Consider the following 21,594-nt stretch of genomic DNA (forward strand, 5'->3'; position numbering starts at 1 on the left):
CTGCTGTATAGACAAATCATCCGTATCCCGGACCACACAGGGAACTCTGCATACATTCTCTCTCCTGCAGATATGGTTTAACATCTGCAAGAGCGAGTGTGTGTGTGGCCATTCCAATCCCTAACCATATTCCCTGTCTGAGGTTTCCTCCTCAGCTCCTGATGCCTTTCTAGGCAGCGGAACAAAACCCCATCTTTAGTTTCTCAGGCTGCAGCAGAGCACAGCCAACACAGCAGCAGGATTTGGCTCAAGCCTGCTGCTAGGAGAATGGTTGGAGGGAACTGGAAAGAGCAGGTGGAGCTCTCTGGCAAATGTGTTTCGAGGGTATGTGTGTGTGTGTGTGTTTGCATGCGGTGAGGGTTAGGTTATAATAGGCTTGTCAGATCTCCAGCAGATACTTGATAAGAATTTGCACAGCAGCAATTTGTTAGGTAACATGAAGCTTGTTGAGCTGCCTCTGATAAAGAGTCTATTTTGGGGGCAAAGCCCTATAAGAAAAACGGCATGATGATGTAGAACCTTTGCCAAGATTAGTTAGCAAAATGGAGACCTCTGAAGCGAGGCCAATAAAAATAGAGGCATGATCGGTCAACAATGCATGTCATAACCTTTCGTCTGGCCTGTGTGTATCCCTGTGTATGGTTTTCTGTCCTATTTATGTTTGCGTCTATCGGCATTTGGACTTTCTCTTTTTTCTCTAAGGGGATTCTTTGGCTCATTGGCCTTCATGATTGTCATTCCTTCTCATCCAGCGTGTCATGGGGTCTGTTACCAAGTCTGCCCCGGCCTGTTGCACTGCCCATGTGTCAGTTGTTTGTACTGTAGTACTGTGTGGCACTGTGATTATCTGTGCCTGCCAGTGTGAAGGTAGAACGTATTTGCAAGGACAGTTTGATTTAAGACAATTAAATGTTCAGAACTTGATAGCTGGACCTTTCAGCAGTGTAAAGGTTGATTTATGCTTCTGGGACACTATTACGCAGGTAGGAAATAAAATACACACTACGCCAAAGTTGTTGTTTGCCCTTTAATTACACAGCCAAGCACTAGGTGGCAGTGCTGATTCTTTTGTGCGGAGCTGTAGCTTGCAAGAGGATTTCGCTTTGGAGAAAGTGGAACCCCAATCTAAAATGGAAACATCTCGAGTGCTTAGGGTAACACGTCAGTCGTCAGGCAAGGTCCTCCATAGAGTGGAGGTCACATGTTTCTGGTCTAGCGTGGAGCTTCATCTCCCCACAGCCCGACATTTCTTGTAGCTTGTGCCGAGCATCCTTTTGTTCATGTCCTTCATGTACCTCAGACATGGCACCCAGACTGGATCTGATCTTGAGCTGATAAATGCAGACACAACATCTACTTTTACTGTAGTCCGTCTATCGGGTTTGAAAGGGAAGATGGGGTAGCTGGAAATACGTAACGAGAAATATAATTCAAGCATGTGGACCAATCACAGTTGTTGCCTTCTATGTCGAAGCAATGAAGAGTTATATGTCTGGTGAGGTGTAGGGTCCCCAGCTACATTATATCTACACAGTTCGACATAGAAGCATTAATCAAGCTAAAGACAATATACTGTACCACAGTGGGAATACGTTTTCAAATATCAATGTGTGACATGTTACATTGTCTCGCTATTTTTTTAACAATAATGAACTAACTCATCGTAAGCAAGTGTATTAAAAGCCGATGTTTTGTCAGTTTTCTGGTGGAGGGGATTTGGGTATGTGTTAACCCAATGCCACTAAAGAAAGAAACTAGTTGTAGTCTCATACAAGCAATTGTAACTTCCCATCAGCCTTAGATGGTTTGTTTCAATAACTTGGTGTTGATCAGTGAAAAGGATCATTCACAAATGGTAAACATTCAAGCCAGTTGCAAATTTTCCCAGGAGGGAATGGCCCAGAAAGTTCACCACAAGGTCAGAATGTCCAGAGATACAAAAAAAAAAAAAAAAAACAAAAAAAAAAGAAACAACCAAGCACCACACATCAGACTCTATATGCTCCAGTCAATATTTTAAAAGATAAAGTTCATGACAGTACAATTAGATAAAAATATTAAAACGACTCTGCGAGTATAGTTTGTTTGGAAATGAAAAACATTTCTCTCTTAGGAGAACATGGCAGCACAATTCTTGGAATAATGGAGTAATGGTTGACCAAGGGAATACTGCCCTTTGGTCTGATAAGACCAACGTGGAGATGTTTGGCCATGATGCCCAGCTCCACGTTTGGTAAAAAAAACAAACACCAAACGTAGCACATCAGCACCTCATACATAGTGGCAAATGGATAATGATTTGGGCTTTGTTGTACAGCCACAAGAGCCAGTTCTCCTTGAGTTGACCATAAACTATTGAGATAATGGCTGACAACTGGATAATGATCACAACCACATCAACAAATATAAAGTGTATCACAGTAGCTGAAAAATAACAATAACCCAACCAAAGTCCAGACCTCAACCCAAGTGAATGCTTTGGCAGGACCTTAAGAGAGCTATCCAGAGATGGATAAACACAAATCTAAACAAACTGAAGCATTGATCTATAAAATGTTAAAATGTTTTACACTTTAACATTAAAGACTGATGTTATACACCAAATAATTTCCTTGGTTATTGCTGCTTAAAGTATTTACAGGATAGAAGCTACTGAATAAGGGGCGTACTTAGTTTTCACCCACTGTAGAGGCATTTTTGTTTAGTTTTTGTCCAATGAATAACACAATGTAACATATCACGTCTTTCTGTTCTTCTGAAGTTACTTTCCTGTCATTTTAAGAGCTGTTGAATTTTCTTCAACCTTATAATTGAAAGAAGGCATACTTTTTATTTCACGTGACTGTACTGTTCGACCACATCAAGAGTTCAATGTTTAATAAGTCACCCAAAATATTTCCCATTAAAATGGCTTATTCACCATGACTTATTATTAACGAAACATCACAGGGATCATGGTGATCATCAACCCAGCCATGAGCTCACAAAGCCAGACTAACTGTTGCTCGATGTCCGGTGGAAACACTGATGTTCTGCGCAAGCTTTTAATGCCTTTATGCATTCCTCTGGTGATGGTCATGATGCCCTTAGTGCTAAAGAGCTTGTTCCTCTTTTAATTCTACATGCGCGAACATCTTAGTCTTCATTGCTCCCTCAAGGAGCAAGCGCTCCAAGCCACCCTCTGTACTGTGGATGAATGACTCTGTCCGTGCTCTCAGACGCTCGTGTAGGCGTGCTGAGAGAAGATGGAAGAAGGACAAGTTGCATGTTTCTTTGGGGATCCTGAAGGACTGTTTATTGGAGTATGAGAGAGCTATTAAAGCTGCTAAAACTAGTTACATTCGCAACCTTGTCTCCAACAATATCGATAAGCCCAAAGTTCTGTTTAGAGCTCTCAATTCTCTTGTAAACCCTCGCTGCCTTTGATACTGTCGATCATAGGACCTTGTTGTCACGCTCAAAGGTGCGGCTCTCATGCTGCTTCAGTCATACTTGACTGACAGGTCTTTTTCTGTCCACTTGGGTGATTTCTCCTCCAGTGTGGCCCCTCTTACTTGTGGGGTGCCCCAAGGCTCCATTTTGGGTCCATTATTGTTTTCTTTATACTGTATATGCTCCCTCTGGGTTCTGTTCTCCAAAAGCATGATGTTTCTTTTCATTGTTTTGCAGATGATGTCCAAATCTACCTTCCTTTAAAATTAAAGTGTAAGGACTCTCTGCAGCCTCTACTAGCTTGCTTTAAAGACATTAAGGCTTGGATGGAACAAAATTTCTTGAATTTAAATGAAAACAAAACAGAGGTTATTGTGTTTGGACATCCGGCTGTTTTAAAGGACTCTGTTGGTGCTCTGGGCCCCCTTGGTTCCAAAATGAATTCTTTTATTAAACGCCTTGGTGTCACTTTTGATAGTGATTTTTAGAGTTGTCCCGATCCGATCACGTGATCGGAAATCGGGGCCGATCACGTGATTGCAGACTCGATCCGGACTCGGACGTTATGAGCCGATCAGGAATCGGATATATATATATATCAGGGTTTCCGTTGTCCGGTAATTGCCGGACTTTGTCCGGTAAAATATGCCGAAGTCCGGTATTTTAATCTCTCCGGTCAAAATGTCCGGTGAAAATACTCACTGGCGCCGACATCCACGTGTGCGTTGATTTATGGTTCCGCGTCGCACCGACGCAGAGTGTACAGCGTAGGGTTCGCTGCGACGCGCACCCTACGCCCGACCCTACGGCGTAGGCTCTGCGTTGGTGTGACGCAGAACCATAATTCCGGCTTAAAAGTAAACAACATGCGCCCAAGTACCCGTGCATGACAGGCACACACACGGGGAGAAGAGACAATTTCTTTAATTTTTATTTTTTTTAAAAACTTTATCCTTATGAACGCAATTGTTATATACGGTAGTCCAACTTTCCTTATTTTAATCAGAACACTTTTTTTTTTCCTCTTCGGCGTGGAGTAGTGGGCTTGGAGCGGCAGCCATCGGTTAGTTTTTTCTTTTTAGATCCGAGGCTTTGCGTAGATGGTGGCTTCCGCAACTTTCAGGCGCTTTTTCTGCGCAAGCAAGCTTTATAGATGAGGCCCCAGGACTGAAGCATAATACATCCATGGACTGAAGCGGAGCTGCGGCGCCGACATTATGGTTCCGCGTCGCGGAAGGCTCTGCGTTGGTGTGACGCGGGACCATAAATCAACGCACACGTGGAGTAGTGGGCTCGGAGCGGCACACCGCATGCGCGCAGAGCACGCCTGTTTGTTTAGAAGCTGAAGCAGCCCTATGCTTAAAAAAAAAAAAAAAAAAAGAAAAAGAAAATAACATTTTTTTATACTGACTTAAGAATGTTCAAGCTGCCTACCTCCTATGTGCTCAGTTTACAGTACACATGTTAAAATATAATAAAAGGGTCATGCTGCATAATTTTCTTTTCTCTTCTTCATTTTTTATTGTTTTATAAAAGTATCGGATCGGGACTCTGTATCGGCAAGTCCTCAAAATCAAAGGACTCGGACTCGGACTCGGGGGCAAAAAAACCTGATCGGGACATCCCTAGTGATTTTAAATTCGATAGACAGATTGGGTCTGTAGTCAAAGGTGTTTTTTTTCAGCTAAGGCTCCTGGCCAAAGTAAAGCCCTACCTATCTCCTAAAGATTTGGAGAGGGTCATTCACGCCTTCATTACGTCATGGCTAGACTACTGCAACTCTCTGTACGTGTGCTTAGACCAGTTTGTGCGACGCCTGCAGGTGGTGCAAAATGCTGCTGCTCGAATGTTGACTGGAACTAGAAAGCGTGACCACTTTACCCCGGTTCTGGCCTCCCTGCACTGGCTTCCTGTTCACTACAGGGTTGATTTTAAGATTCTGCTGTTAGTTTTTAAATCACTAAATGGCTTGGCTCCCCAATACCTTATAGAACTTCTCCACTCTCACACACCAGCCAGAGTACTGAGGTCGTCAAGTCAGTTGCTTTTGGACGTCCCTAAATCCAGGCTTAAAACTAAAGGTGACCGAGCTTTTGCGGTGGCCGGCCCTAAGCTGTGGAATAGTTTGCCACTGAATATTAGATCTGCTCAGACCCTAGTGGTTTTTAAGTCTTCTTTGAAAACTTATTTATTTTCGTTGGCTTTTGGTGTACGATAAATAGTTGCCTACATTTTGTGAGAAGTTATTGTGCACTTTATATGTCTGTTCTTTGCCGCCTATTTTCTACTTTCTATCTTTTATTACTATTTTATTGATCATTCTAGCCTGTTAGTGATTTTATTGTTTCTACATTTTGTACTGTATTTTCTTGTGGTATTGTTTAATGTTATTGTATACTGTACAGCACTTTGGTCGACCTCGGTTGTTTTTTAAATGTGCTTTATAAATAAAATTGACATTGACATTGACATTGACAAGAAATGTTATTACTCATCGTCGATAACGTGCAATTATAAATTAGCCTTTGTAAAGTTCTGAAAACAGATTTTTGAACCCGACCCAGTTGCTGGTAGTTCCTCTTCCAGGGTACAAAATTTGTGGAGATTATTATTTATTTAAATGGCAATATGAGGAATTTACTGCAGTCTTTGTACTTTTCAAGGAGGAAGCATCAGTGTTGTGAAACACCCCTGAGAGTAGAAAGTATGTGAAGAAGAGATTACTGTTTTATGTATATGGGATGAATGGAGACCTTATCTGGACATATTTATTGCCGAGCCACATGATTCTTAATCAACCGGTGGAAACCTAAAACCTAAGCCTCTAACAAGAAGGAGTCATGCAACACCTGCTGCACCCACTGCACTCACTGAACTTAATCTTTTGTCCTTCATTCTATTTATTTTTACTTTGTTTTAATGGATGTGCCTTAATGTCTGCCAGCCACAGTTTCGCCAGTGTTGTCCCTGGGTGCAGAGGAATATATCATTACACAGCGGCAGGCATTCAATGACGCACGGCAGGTTCATATTCACATGCCTTTATTTTGAAATAATAACAGTTTACAGATATCTCAGTATTTAGCAGTATACACTTGCGATAAGTGTCAGGTACAGTAAGTTCTGTATTTGGACCATGACAGCCTACAGAGAGTGTTTTATTGCCTCTTTACACCACCATGGTTGATTTGAAATCCAATAATCAAGATATGATCAAAGTGTGGACTCTCAGGTTTCATTTGAGAGGTTTAGATATGGCATTGATTTTTAGAAGTTATAGTCACTTTTTAACAAAGTACTTCTATTTTCAGGGGCTTAAACGTATTTGGAGCAACACGTGCAGATATACATGCAACCATGCTTGCATGAAAATCCTTTTGCAGTCAAAGACTGACTGAAGTCTTGATCCCGTGGACATCACTGAGTTTCCTCCCTGAAGATACTTTTAGCTGCATCAACTTTCATGTTTATGTGTCTTTCTGTCTTCAGTAACTGAAAAACATGCACTATTTGGTTGAGATCAGGTCAATTACTTTATAATTGAAAAAAAAATAAATAATTTTCTTGTCTTCAAAAAGTGCCGTCCTGTCAGTTTGTTTCTTGTTAGTTTCTCTTTATCATCAGTTTCTACAAATTAGTCTGGGACAGGTTTCACGTTGCATATACTTCCCAACCTGGCGACCTCCAAGTTGGATGGATTTCAACTCTACCGCCCCTAGAGAGTAAGCCGATCATGCCCATATCATAACACTTCCTCCAAAATGTTTGACAGGTGATGCGATATGCTTTGGAGCATGACCTACGCTTGGTTTGTTTAAGGTGACATCTGTAAACTGCTACTAACATGGGATCTGCACATCATCCTGAGCTTTCATTGGGCCTTGTATACCCGAAAACAGGAAATTATATGTTTTTTTGCTGAGGATAATGCAGCGTTTTGAGGGTGGAGGGTGCCGGCACCACATTATATGTACGGTTGATTGTTGTGTTGCTATCGATTCATCAACAATTGAGTGAAGAACAACAAGTAGAAAGAAATAGAGAGCAAACATTACTACCACACTCACATGTGTGAATTCTCCAGATAAATACCTGCTTTATCACTCAGGATTTAATTACTCGGACTTTAAGCTGGGGAGCTGTCATGGAAAACTGACCTCAAAGACCAGACTCCATGGTTCATGTTCTGATATATACCGGCTCCAGGTATTAAACTGAATTGAATTGAATGCCTTTCATTGTCATTATACATTGTATAATCTTAATAAGTCTTTAAAAATGTATCCTAACTGTACATCTTGTATCTTGTATTTGTTCAGGATGTTGATGGCTTTTGGAAAGAAACCTTTTCTCAGTCTGTTTCTTCTTGCTTTTAACTTTCTGTAGTGCCTGCCAGACGGCAGCAACTCAAATGGATGAGAACGAGGATGTCAGCTGTCCTTGGTGATGTCGCGAGCTCTGCCGAGGCCCCGGTAATGTCGGTAGGTAATGTCGTATGAAGCATTTTTGTTTTAATTAATTTTCTGTAGGGAATTGGTTTCATCTTGAAAATAAATAAATTACAATGAAATTAAACATTTAGTTGGTACACACATTATTAAGCAATTTAAAATGCGCCAAATATTTAGCAAAGCCAAAAAACTAACAAAAAAAACAACCCATGTTTATATTTAAATAGGTACATTTTTATTTTAAAGATTAGATAACACACATTTTTAAATGTTATAACTATATATATTAAAAACAATATATGACAATATAGGTTATAATATAGTTAAAACAAACCTAGATTTATTATTAGATGGTAAACCTTTGTTTGGGACCAAAGTGTATAAATGGAACAGTTTTGAGTGAGAAGGAAATATGTTTATAGTTTATAGTTTTATTTGGATCCCCATTAGCTACAGCAAATGCAGCTATTCTTCCTGGAGTCCGAGTTTGTTGTTGTGTTTTCCACAAACTGTCTACTAATGTTAGCCCATAAAACAATCTACCTACATCTGAGTAAAAGGGATATTTTAATGCTCTGACGAGTCTCAAACATGTAATTTAACTTAAATAATACTGTGGCTAAGGACCCTACAGACAAACCAAGATAAGTTTAACTTTTGTATGTGTACAGAAAATAAAAAAAGGGATCTTTTACAGGAATCTTAATACATGTTTGCTACCATGTTGTCATATTTATGCACAATTCGAATAGCGAGTTGGATAAATTACTTTTAAAAGATACGAAAGGAGAAGAGTTAATGGCCTCTACTTCCATAGAACTGGATTGGTACTAATGTACAGCATTAATGATAAAATGGAGAAGACTTTTTCAAGCGGAGGCCATTAACTCTCTATGAAGGTCCTGCCACAGCACTTCAGTTGGGCTAAGGTTTGGACTTTGACTGGGCCATTCTGCAACCTTGGTTATTTTCTTTTTCAGCCATTCTGATATAGATTTGTTGGTGTGTTTTGGATCATTGGTTCAGCCATTTGCTTCTTGAATACTTCCGCTTGCTTGACAGTGATTATGAGGAGTTTCTGCCAAAATGCGTGTGATACTGTATTTGTTAAATATGAAACTGGGCGTTAAAGTCAAACAACTCTACTTTGGATGAGACAGAACTCTCATGATTTGTTCAGATGCCGTTTTTCAAACCAGAATCGTGCTTCAGAAGACAGAAGAGGCTTTCTTCTGGCTACCCTTCCAAATAAACTGTATTGGTACAGAACCTTAACATTTAACATGCTCAATGAGGCTTGTAGGGCCAGGGATGTAGCAGTTGGGTTTTCGTAGGATTAGTAGCACCTGGCTGCACCTGGCTGCAAAAGCTTACAAGATGTGCAGAGCAAGCAGCTGACCCGTGGGTCTAGCACCTTGGGAGGGGATCTGTCAGTCAGCACTGTTGACTCTTGCAGGTGGCTGCAGCAACAATCAGAGTCTCTGTTGATTCAGAGGGAGGATAGCATTGGAGAGAGCTTAAGATAGTTTCATATAGGGTGTTAGTTGCAAGTCCTGCACTGCTTGTGACAAACTTTGATATGGAATTGGGAAAGTGAGAAACAGGTGACAAGAACGGCCAGTCGGCAGAGAATGGATAAGGAGGGCAGCACGGTGGCTTAGTGGTTAGCACTGTTGCCTCACAGCAAGAAGGTCCCCGTTTCGACTCCCAGGCCCAGCAGGACCTTTCTGTGTGGAGTTTGCATGTTCTCCCCATGCTTGCGTGGGTTTCCTCCGGGTACTCCGGAGGAAGTCCAAAAACTCCAAAAACTCCACAGTCCAAAAACATGCGTAGTAGGTTAATTGGTGATTCTAAATTGCCCGTAGGTGTGGGTGTGAGTGTGTCTGGTTGTTTGTGGGGACTGCGGGTGGAAACTGCTTAATGTAGTGTTGTAGTAATATGCATTGTCCCGTCTAAAAAATAAACTTTGGAGCTAGAGGTTCTGAGGTATTCCTGATGAACTAAGTCTTAATATTTGTTAGGGTATATAATATTCAAAGGTCTGTCTGATTGGTAGCACGAGGGCATATTTAGTATTGGCCTAATGATTTCTTTCCCCCCTTTTACTCAATTTTTGTTAAATAAACAATGACGCTGTAAAGTTATATATTATACTAAGACCCACTAAAGGTGTCAGTATGCTTCTGCGTCACACACACGCAGAGCACACGGCGCAGCCGTGACGCCGTCACGAACCGTTCAGACTTCTCCGTCTCTCCATTTGGTCGCGGTGCAGTACCCCCCGCGACCACTAGTTAGCGATCTTTTTCTGAATGGTTTATCCAACTTTTTCCGGTCACAGTGAATCAAAGAGACAAGGACAACTATTGTGCAAAAAACCAAAACAAAAAAAATCACATATAAACGAAGAAAAGAGCCCTGGAAGTTACCGGAAATGCTTCGCTTTCAAACGAACCAATCACAGCCCTCTCCGTCTGCGTGTGGTCGGCGCCTCCTCGACGCGTAGTTACAATTTTCAGGAGGTGCACGTCAGTGACGGCGCATTTGACGGCGTGTCCTCTGCGTGTACAAAAACCACACGCCGTAGGCACGGCGTCGTTTTGACGCAGAACCATAACTCAGCCTTACGACCCACAAACATATGCACAGGAGAAAGAGGGGGTACAAAATGTTGCCCGGGACTGTGTTCTTATTCTTTAATGGACTTTGTAACATCAATACAATGTAAAAACGGCACCTCTGTAGATATTTTGGTGGGGTTCAGCTGAAGGAGCTAACTTTGATTGACATGCGGTGGGTGTGTTCCCATCGACTTACCGAGTAACATCGCTGCGCCCCGTACGAAGAAAAACGGGCTTCAAAACAAGTCTTCAGAAACCAACAGGTCACATGACCTAATGCTTTGTCCATTGTTATATACAGTCTAGGGTCTTGGGTTCTTGATTCGAGTTCGAGTTCCCTTGTTCCCATCTACCCTAATTGTTTGCACCTGTGTCTCATCAACCCTGTGAGTATATCTTGTCTTGTCTTTCCCTTCCTCCCTGCTGGTCCGTTCGTCCTTCTCTCCCGTCTGTTTGCCCATTTGAGTTGTTCTAGGTGATCTTTTGGTTTTCCTGTTTTCTGTTAGATGTTTTTTGTATTCATTTTTAAAATTTGTGCCTGAGCAGCCCTTTTTGTTTAATACAGGACTTTTTTTTTTGTGTAACTTCTGCCTCCTTGATATCTCTAGCATCCTCACCACAACCTCACCGCAAAAAACATAGCGTTCACAGACCTCTCAGTTTGGTGAATCAGAGACAAATTCAGATGGGGAGCTAGGCAAAACAATTCTGAGGGGACAATTTTCATTGTATAAAACAAATTTCATAGCAGTTTGAGGAAACACTGCTTTGTGGATTTTTAATGCCACTTCTGCACAGAGCGACACACGCTGTTTTCTAGGTTTGCATTCTCGTCTGTTCTTGTGTAGTTGTGAAACGTCATCAGCTTCATTTAGACAAGTACAGTCAAAATCTTCGTATGAGTTCTTTGACTTGCCAATTTTATCGAGGATGCATTCAGTGCTCCAGAATGCATTTTGCATCAAGAGCAGAAGTAATAGCTGAAGAGGGAAGAGAGAAAGGTATAACTTTGTTTTTGTGTAAAAGAATATGGTTTTAAGATGTTTTCACGTGAGAATACAATTCTTACAACTTCATATACTGTATGTGTTTAAGTTATCAAGACAGAAACTTTTGCTTCCATTAAACTGGTTAAACTAGTACATTAAACTGGTACAAAAGCTTAAAACCCATTTGAAACATATCATACGAAGTTACAATTATAAACACTTCAGTGAGAAGACACTGGTCCATTCTGATTTGTATCAATGTTCAAAGACTTTATTTAATACTCGATTGAATTGCATATATTTTTGAATACATGTTAGCCTGCTAGTTGAGCTAAGATGCCATGAAGTACACTGTTGTACTTTCTTCAGAGTAGTAGTACATGCAAAATATAAACTTCTACCTACGCAAGTTCAAACCTGGCATAATTGGAAATGAGAAACAACTAGTCGAACGTCACAAACGCCTCGTCTTCATACAGTTATTCGTTGATGTTCGTTGATGTACACCGCGGTCCCCTTCAGCATCTTGGCCTGGCGTAGCAGCTCTATTTTATGTTTCCTATTTGCAAAGCGTACGATTATAGCCGGTTTGGCTTTGCTGTCCTTCCTGGGGAGTGTATGGCAGGCCGCAATGCTATCCGAATTATGGCTTTTTTACTTTGTGTGGCAGCAGCTCAAATAAAAACTTTAATACATCCCCACCCACACCGGCTATCTATTTCAGCCTCGCTCCGTTTTTGATTCAGTCAGATGTCCACCCTGTGCCATTTAGATGGATGTTGACTTGAAGAGATCACGTACAGAACATTTAAAAAGATCACATGTGGGCCATTAGCCGGCTGTTAAGAGTGTGTAGCCCTGAAGAGCCACGCACCCCACCCACCAGTTTTCAAACCCATGTCATTTGGCTGAGTGTTGACTTGAAAAGATCACACAGGACACACAGGGCCGACCTTCAGCCCGGCGCCCCCGCCTGCTGCGTGTATCTCAGCAGGCATAATGCGTCTAAACATTAACTCTGGAGACTCAGCTCAGTTTAGTCTAATGGAGCTGACATGAATCTGTGTGCAGTGTGTACTTTTGCCTCTATTGGAGTATTCACCTGTTGTGCAAGACTTTATGAAGCAAAGTCATAGAAAGGATGCCAAATATTTGAGTTTTGGACGCCAGCAGATGAAAGTGAAGAGTTATCTCCAGATGTTATCAGTTAAAATCCTAAATAGTGGAGATAGTGCTGTAGAAAGATGATGCTGTCTTAACCTCTGTAAGAGTCAACAAGAGTCAACTCCTCTCAGCGCTACTGAGTTTTAAGGTGGATGCTCTCCTGGTGCAGGCGTCCACCTGTGCGACCCCTCCCGTGCTGTGGTCCCTACATCCTCACTGGGCTCTCGATGCCACCTACAGCTACAACTTTTTCAGCAGTCAGCGTGTCTCATAGCCTTAAAGCGGACGTGCTAGCAGCGATTCTTTCACTCCATTGTGAGCACAGTCGCAGCTTTGTGCATAGTGAATAAAGGAACTACTTGTCAAAGCGGTGACGCAGAAGTCCCCCTCTCTGTGTCACAGTGTCAGGGAAATTTTAGGTCAATTCACAGCGATGTGTGAAAGTTGTCACGTACGGCACTGTAAATGACTTACATCGGCGCTGTATCAACCAGGTACACAATCAAATTTGCTTTATCTTCAGCTGCTCATTCTTCTTCAACCGCTTCTTGCTTGAAGAAGCAAACGTATGCTGATAAATACTTGGCAAGATTGTAATATGTTATCTTTTCCCTTGCCCTGTGGTATGTTCAGTCATTTCCACACCTTCCCAGGTACCTCCTTTCAGATAAAACATTTTATTTTAAATTTCAACGATTATTAAACCGCCAAGGGGGATCTATATTGCTGCAGCCAGTTGTAAATAATGGATTACAATGAAATAACGGAAAAATTGAAATAACTCATAAAATAGAAAATTAAAATAAGGGAAGCAATAAGAAGACCTTAAATGTCGAATACGAAGATACATATTTCTCCTTTATACTTCTGTTGACGTCTATCGATTTATAACCCTGTCAATGGAGGGGGGGGGGGGGGGTCACCCCAGATGTCACATGGTGAAAGTTGAGGTCCATTGCAGAGCATACCTACTTCAGTCAACTTGGCCAGTGCATAAAAGCTACCTCCGAGGTCATATGAATTTGCCCCATGGCCACTGGAGGGCGGTAGGGTATCAACAGAGCAAATGTGGGGGCCATAACGTCAAGTAACTCAGGTAGGTTCCCCCCAGAACTCACAGACTCACATGTCCTCCGACTGTATGAGCCAAACCTTCATGAATGACTGGCATTTGGAGTGACATCAGTTATAGCTGTGACCTTGTCTCCAATGCCCTGGCTGCACTTTTGAATCCAAAAGCAAACCCTATCCTGTCTATTCAAGCACTGTGCTGTTTTAAGATCATCATTTCTCCTTGTTTTCTTTACGCTTAGCCAAAAAAACATTGGTGATTAGGCTCCTAATGCAAGGAGGTAGATTGAATGTTTCCTGGAAAGTCAGAGCTCTCCTGTAATTTGGCCCTTCTGGTCAGAGGGTACTTTAGGTCAAATACACGAAAACAAAAAGGGAAGAGTTGCAGAAGTCCGACATAAAAGGCTGTGATTTAGAGAACCAGAAGATAACTTGTGCAGAACGTTCTATTCACTCGAAGAGTCCATAAATCACCTGTGGTTTACCCTCGGACCATGTTGCAACACGTGGAAAACCTTTCCACGTCCAATGGCTAGAGCACCAGCAGTGGCAGGGGGAAAGCTTTTTTTGTCCTTTTCTGAATGGAAATCTCTGATAAGCCTTAATCTCTCACCTTGACATTTAATGCCACCCAACACGGCACTTTTAAGTCCTGAGCAGCAATTATTGTTTGTTTTAGAGTAGGAAAAAAAAGAAATCAAAAAAGTATCCTGATCTCCTACCATTCGGTGAATAAAATGGAAGTTCAGGACATGGGAAATGGAGTTTGAGAATGCAATAAAAGGAAATAAAAGCTTTTGAAGAAGTGTAACTTTGATGACTGTAATTTGCTGGGGCAAGAATGGAAATACTTTTTTGGGAGGAATTATTGTGGTTGTGTGTTGGAATACTAACGACAGGGTGCTGACAGGAAAAAGAGGGGAAATATATGATCAAATTTTGTTTTTATCTGACACTGAACACTTTGTTTGCATGCACATACACGCACTTACGTATATTTTCGTCTGCACATCTAGCTTCGAACCATTTACCCTCAGAGAATCCTTGTTTTCGACACCTATGGAAAATATGACCCCGTAAAGTCACAAGACTAGCTTTGCAATTAGACTGTGTCAAATATTTGACTTTGCTATTACAACCACCTGTCTCTGACGACTCCTAACACACTCAGATGCACACACACACAAAAACACACATCCTTGTTTTCCTGTCTCTTTGAGGACTAGACAAAGCCATTATGCATTCCCTGGTCTTAACTACAACCGAAGACCTAATGTTATCCCAGTTCTTACCCTAAAATTATTATTTTCTTTCCTTCAAACTGCCCTTTTTCTTTGAACTGCCACCCACCATACAAGTATAGTTGGCTCCTGTTTTGAGACCATACAAATATAGCAACATCCTCTAACCATTTCCACGAATGCCCTGTAGACATTACACGTTTGGTTTTGATTTATTTCAGTAAATTCATAAAAATACATCACCAGATTTCCTCAAAACTACAATAAGGAGATCAATTTTACAAACAACCTGGCTTTGTCAAAGATAAAAAGAAGTATTTGATCAAACAGTGAAACACCTATACATAAAAGATAACTATGAAGCAGTACTGGGATGCAAATAATAATCCACATCTCGCAGATGAAAAGAATTAATAAAATTATATGTCTAGCCTTTTTCCTCCAGACAGAAAGAGTTCTCTTTTTTTATTAAAGCAGCACAAAAGAAATTTGGAAATTTTCAGCTGAGCCAGTATTTATATGTGGGGCCCATTTGAGTTACAAAAAGGGCTGAAAAACTGGGGCCTCATATGGGATTGTCATCTGGCTCTATATTGGCTCCACGTGACCCGCCCACTTGGGTTTGCTCATGTGGTCGTTCTCAGGGGGACCCAGATAAGACACCTGTTTTGGTCCAGTGTCCATTCATCACCCATGCAGCTGAACATTTTGCTGAACCAATTCCCAGCAATTCCCAGGACACTTTTATGTTGCTTTAAAATCGGAGTAAAGCAAAAAAAAAAAAAATGCGTTCTGAATTTATCACATCAGGAAAAAAAATGTATTGTCTGGCATTAACAGTCACTGAGTCATAATAAAGAATGCGTAGTGGTTTTCATCTGAGTCAAGGTGAAACAAACATAGCAGATATTAAATAATTAGGTCACCTTCCAGCTCTAGACAAAGTTAACAACATTGTTAAAATTGTGCAAGTTACGCTCAGCTCAGGCATGTCCTGATGCGATGCAGCCTCGTTTTTGGCGTGACTTGAGGATTTCAGTGGAGCATGGAGAGAGTAAATCAGGGTGTGATAAAGGGTTGAGGCAGCGCATTCGGTTTTCCCAGCTATCTTTAAGAGTTTGTAAAACTACTAGGTGGAAAATGATTCAGATGTTGGTACTTGTCAACAGTTTTCCGTCACTGTGGCTCTGCACAAAATCAATCATGTGATTGTTTACTGTAACATGGGCTCCCTGCAGCTTTCTAAACACTGTATTGGCTTTTCAAGAATGTCTGACTCTTCAATCCACCTCACATACATCTGAGCCTCATTTATTCTTCTTTTCAATATTTCTCAGCAATTTAAGTGGGTTAATCCTAAGTGACTCTAAATATTAGGTACATCCTCATTTGAAGAACAACATATGACATATTTCACAATGCCACTATTTATGTAATGAAAAATAAGCCAAAATGCAGAAGCAGTGAGTGAAAAATTGCTTTGGCAGCAAAAATGTGAAGTCATTGTTTGTGGAATTAAGTTTCTTTCAATGTTGTGGAGGAATTCAGGCCCGGGCTTCTCATAGAGTATTGCTTCAGTTCATTAGAGTTGCTTCAGTTCATTTATGTTTACGGGTTTGTACAGAGCTCCTTAAAACCCTGCCAGAGCATTTCAATCAGCCTCAGGTCTGGACTTTTGACTGGACCATTGCGACAAGTTGATTCCTTTCTCTTGTTGTAGATTTGCTTGCACACCTAGGATCATTGTCTTGTTGCATAACTCAATTTCAGTACCTGGCTGTTGCAGCACCTGACTGCTACTTATATTCAGTCCCACAGCCGAAGCTCCACCTCCAACTTTGCTGTGGGTTTTTTTTTTTTTTCCGAGACATTTCAGAGGTGGAGTGTTTCTCAGTGCTGCATGATATATTACAAGTGTACGAAAACATTTTGAAATCTGAGAATTATATGGTCATTCGCTTATTTAAATACATGTTTCCCACCATGTCTTGTCTTTTCTGCTATTATACATATAAAAAGGACAAGTTGTGTTTAAATAAAATGTGCTTTTGGTTGAAATTTCTTTTGGGAACTGCAATTTTGTTTTTATCATCAGCTGCCGTGGTTTACCATCATTTTGATCTCGATGTTGGAGCCTGCTAGCTGTGTTTTACTTGGAAACCTGATCATATTCTCTTTCAACTGGAATGAAAATGGTTATTTTAACGTAAAAGCTTTAATTAAAGACTTAACCAGAACATATCCACAGCTGAGGAATCTGTTTCTTGAATGCCAAATTTTCTAAAATCCATCCATCCATCTTGCGGTAAACAGTAGCCTAAACATGGAAACCCAGACTTCTCTCTCCACGGCAACTTCGTGCAGCTCACCTGGGGATATCCTAAGGTGTTCTCAGGCTAGCCGAGAGACATAGCATGTATCCACAATTCAGATCCTCAGATTGCTTTTATTTGCCATTTGTGTAGAACACATAGGAAATTGTCACGTTGGTAACAGTGTGCGCACTCTGAATATTATTTTCATGTATAAATAAATAAATCACAGACACAACACCACAGTGAAGGAATAAACAAAAATAAAGTGCAGGCATATACAATAAATTGTAGTCCAGTTTTTGATTATTTTTGCCACTAAGGAGCGGGAGGGGGGAGGGAACCTGAGTCTTTAGCCCCTTTCACACAGCCAGTTCGAGGCGGGAACGTTGCGCCTTTAAGCCGCCTCGCTGTTCTGTGTGAAAGTCACGGAGGCGGAATGGGGGGGCCAAGTGGCCCCACCAATAAGCCGGCAGCGGAGGTAGTCACAGAGCCGAAACGGGGTCTGTGTGAATGACACAGCCGGCATGCCGGCATGCCACTAGACGCTGACGCTGTCGTCACGCCTCTGATTGCGGAACGCCGGCATGCTGTGTGAATTTACAGACGGGAGCGGCGTTATGCCGGCGTTGTATGGTTCTGTGTGAACCAACAAAGGCGGCGTATTGGCAGGACTTCTTTACACCAATATTGCGGAATCTCTGTGTGAAAGGGGCTATTGATGAGCCTGGCGGCTGAGGGGAAGAAGCTGAGTCTGTGTGCGGGCTTTCACAGCTTTGGGTCCTTCTGCCTAGCCTAGCCTCCTACCAGAGGGGAGGACGGTGAAGAGGCCATGGCCAGGGTGAGAGGGGTCGGCCATGATCTTCCTAGCCCTCCTCAATGCCCTGGTGTCGTACAGGGACTTCAGGGAGGGCAAGGGGCAGCCAATCACTCTCTCCGCAGAGCGTATCACACGCTGCAGCTTGTGGAGGTCCCTTGCAGCTGTAGCGGGGAACCAGGTGATGAGGGAGTGGGCGAGCATTGAGAAAGATTCGATGATGGCAGTGTAAAACTGGGCCATCATGGTCCTTGGCAGCCTGAATTTCCTCAGCTGTCGGAGGAAGAACAGTCTTTTCTGGGCTTTTTTCAGAAGGGCTGTGGAATTCAGTTCCCACTTCAAGTCCCTGGTTATGTTGATTCCCAGAAAGCGGAAAGAGTCCAAAGAGTCCACCTGTGTGTCTCCCAGCACGATGGGAAAGGGAGGGGCTGCGTTCCTCCGGAAGTCCACCACCATCTCCACTGTCTTGCGGGTGTTAAGCTCCAAGTTGTTTTGGCAGCACCAACTCAGCAACCGCTCGATCTCCCTCCTGTAGGCCGACTCGTCACACCTGGAGATGAGGCCCACCAGGGTGGTGTCGTCAGCGAACTTCAGGAGCTTGACCGAGGGGTGGAGGGAAACGCAGCTGTTGGTGTACAGGGAGAATAGGAGAGGGGACAGAACGCAGCCCTGCGGGGAGCCGGTACTGGTGGACCTGGGGCTGGAGATGCACTTCCCCAGGTTCACCCGCTGGGACCTGTTGGTGAGGAAGTCCGTGATCCACCTCCTAGTGGGGACTGGGACCTGCAGTCACCACCCACAGGTCGTGACTACAGGTGAGAGTAGGAATGTAGATCAACAGACCGATGCTGAGTCTGCATGACTGCGGACACCGGACCGATCTGGCTATCGATCTTTCGCTCCATTCTTCCCTCACTCCTCACTTGTGAACAAGATCCCAAGATACTTGAACTTTTCCACTTGCTGCAGTAACGGACCCTCAGCCCAGAGAGGGAACTCTATCCTTTTCAGACCGAGAACCATAGTTTTCAGATTTAGAGGTTCTGATTCTCATCCAATCTGCTTCACATTCGTTTGCAAACCTCTCCAGTGAGAGTTGCCGGTCTTGCCGTGATGAAGCCAACAGAACCACGTCATCTGCAAAAAGCAAAGACCTAATTCTGAGCACACCAAACTGGACCCCCTCCACTCCTCTGCTGAACCTAGAAATTCTGTTCATAAAAGTAATGAGCAGGATTGGTGACAAAGGGCAGCCCTGCCGAAGTCCAACCGTTTCAGGAAACAAATCCGACTAACTAGGGACTGAACTGCCCGTATAAGGGATTCCGGCACCCCTATACTCCCGGAGAACCCCCCCACAGGGGCACGAAGGGGCACCGTCAAATGCCTTCTCCAAGTCCACATAGCAATTTTCTAAAATTCAAGGATTAAATATACAAAATAATCTGTATCTTGTTTGATAAGGGTCTATAAAGAGTTTTATTAAACGGACACAAAACCTAAAGACACAAAATGTTGTCAAATCAAAACCTTAGCGCACAAGACATGCAGTGTACGCAAAACTGAAAAGTTGATGGGGAAAAAAATACTAAGTCAGTAACTCATGTTGTGTAACAATTAACCTACATAACATAATAACAATAAAAGTCTCGTAAGAGTTTCGTTACTTTTCCTTCTTCCCAGAAATCCTAGATATGTCATCCTTGGCGTTAGCTTTTTTTTTTTTGAAAATAAATCACTCTATACTGTGCCAAATACCATCTTTCAAGTGTTTCAAGTTTCTTAAATGGAATAATTTTGTCTTTCTGGATTAGTCATTTATTCATAAAGGGGAAGACGACCCCCTCCATTATGCCTGAGCCATTCTTCCCCTGGAGCAGTAATGCCAGCAATGAGGATGACCGCTGAAACTTTACAGCCCAAGCCAACTCCATTACCGAGAACCTGGTGGGTATTTTCGACAGCAGCTCTCACCACTGCAGAATGTAGATAAACACATGCCATTTAAGTTCCCTGTCACAATCTTTAAGTCAACAAACCTTCCCTGGTAACACTGCACTGCCGGTTTACAATGCTAAGTCACAATTATGTACCTCTAATTGCTGGGTTACCTCCATGTACGTATATGCGTCAGCGTGTGTGTGTGTGTGTGAGAGAGAGAGAGAGAGAGAGAGTTAGCATATCTGTGTTTCTGCCTGGCTGGGGCAGTGTGTGTGCAAGAGAGTTTTGGGATGCGGTTGGAGGGTTGAAGGAATCCCTGAAATGCATTACTGCATGGTTTTCCTAAAGCTTTAAGATGTATTTTAACCATCTGTGTCTAAAACAGCACATGCGCGGCTGCATGTTTTAAAAAAGAAATGGAGACACAGCGTTTGAGTGGGAGTCAAAAGTGAATACAAAGTGAGAAAACACGAGTTATAAAAGACATGAAGAAGATTTAAAGATTTTGCAGCGTCACTGCAGCCGCCTCGTTAAGAAACAGCCCACTTCATTGTCACTGGCACAGCTTAAGAGTTATATTTGGACTGTGTTGCTCTGCTGGGTCTTTCTTCTGCTGTCTTTCACCATCCCTTGCTTCACCGAGGGATGGGGAAAGATGTGAGAGTCTTGTGCGATTTTTTTTGTTTCAAAAGTCTCCACACATTCTCCATTGGGGGCATGTTAGGACTGCTGGCAGAGCAGCCCAGTACCATCATCATTTGCAGCCAGTGCTCCTGTAATCTGTATGTGGTTTTGCATTGTCTGTCGGAAAATGAATGCACTCGTCTCATCTCTAAGCTCTAAAATATCAATTTCATACTTTGCAATAATAACTAATAAACAGTCAAGTACATGTAAGACTTAACGTGCAATCTGAAGATACAATGGAGCAATGGTTTCATTACCCACATCACTCTCACTCTTTGTGTGTTGTAATCTGAGATTTTTTTGGGTTTCATTTTTTTGGCATTTTTTCAAGCTGCACGTACAGTATGAAGCTGCAGGCAACTTATCAGACTGTCACCCTGACATTTGGGGAAAAAAAACTGCAATCTAATTAGGTTAAAGGTTTTATTTGAGCTCAAACCACAATCACCCTAACAAATGATGAACCTAAATAGCAAGTAAATAAATAAAAAACACAAAAGGTTTTTAGTCTTAAAACTAACTGAAAACAAAGGTAAGTCTAAAAATAATACACCAGGAATCAATTATATATGTAAGAACTGGTCCAGGGTAAATGGGGTTAGGGAGCGTGGACTGATTGGCTTAGAGAGTGCTGGCAAAAAGATTACTACACCAGATTTTGATAACTAAACTGAGAATGAGTTTCAAAATGAGGTCGATTACAAATGACAGGAGGGACAGAATATACACCCAGGAACAATAACAGACTTGAGGGAACACATCTCCATCATTTAACTTATACAAAAGCTTTATTATCACAAATAATAATATCATACAGTGACTGAATATTAAACAAAGCAGCCCAACAAGAAACAAGTCTAGGGTAAAG

General features: G+C 42.1%; 1 long non-coding RNA gene across 3 annotated transcripts in view; it reads left to right on the forward strand.

Moving 5' to 3' along the window:
• Window positions 1-222: 222 nt before the first annotated feature.
• The window catches only part of LOC133418533 (uncharacterized), a 52,237-nt gene continuing 30,865 nt past the window's right edge, over window positions 223-21,594 (forward strand). Inside the window, exons 1-2 of one of the 3 annotated variants that reach the window (XR_009770460.1) lie at window positions 223-324; window positions 7,819-7,913. This is a non-coding gene — a long non-coding RNA (uncharacterized LOC133418533). Of the gene's footprint in view, window positions 325-846; window positions 984-7,566; window positions 7,639-7,818; window positions 7,914-21,594 lie in introns of those variants that run through there. The other 2 variants (XR_009770458.1, XR_009770459.1) reach the window with 2 other exon arrangements.

This window comes from Cololabis saira, chromosome 18, assembly GCF_033807715.1.
Source record: "Cololabis saira isolate AMF1-May2022 chromosome 18, fColSai1.1, whole genome shotgun sequence".
Taxonomy (NCBI): Eukaryota; Metazoa; Chordata; class Actinopteri; order Beloniformes; family Belonidae; genus Cololabis; species Cololabis saira.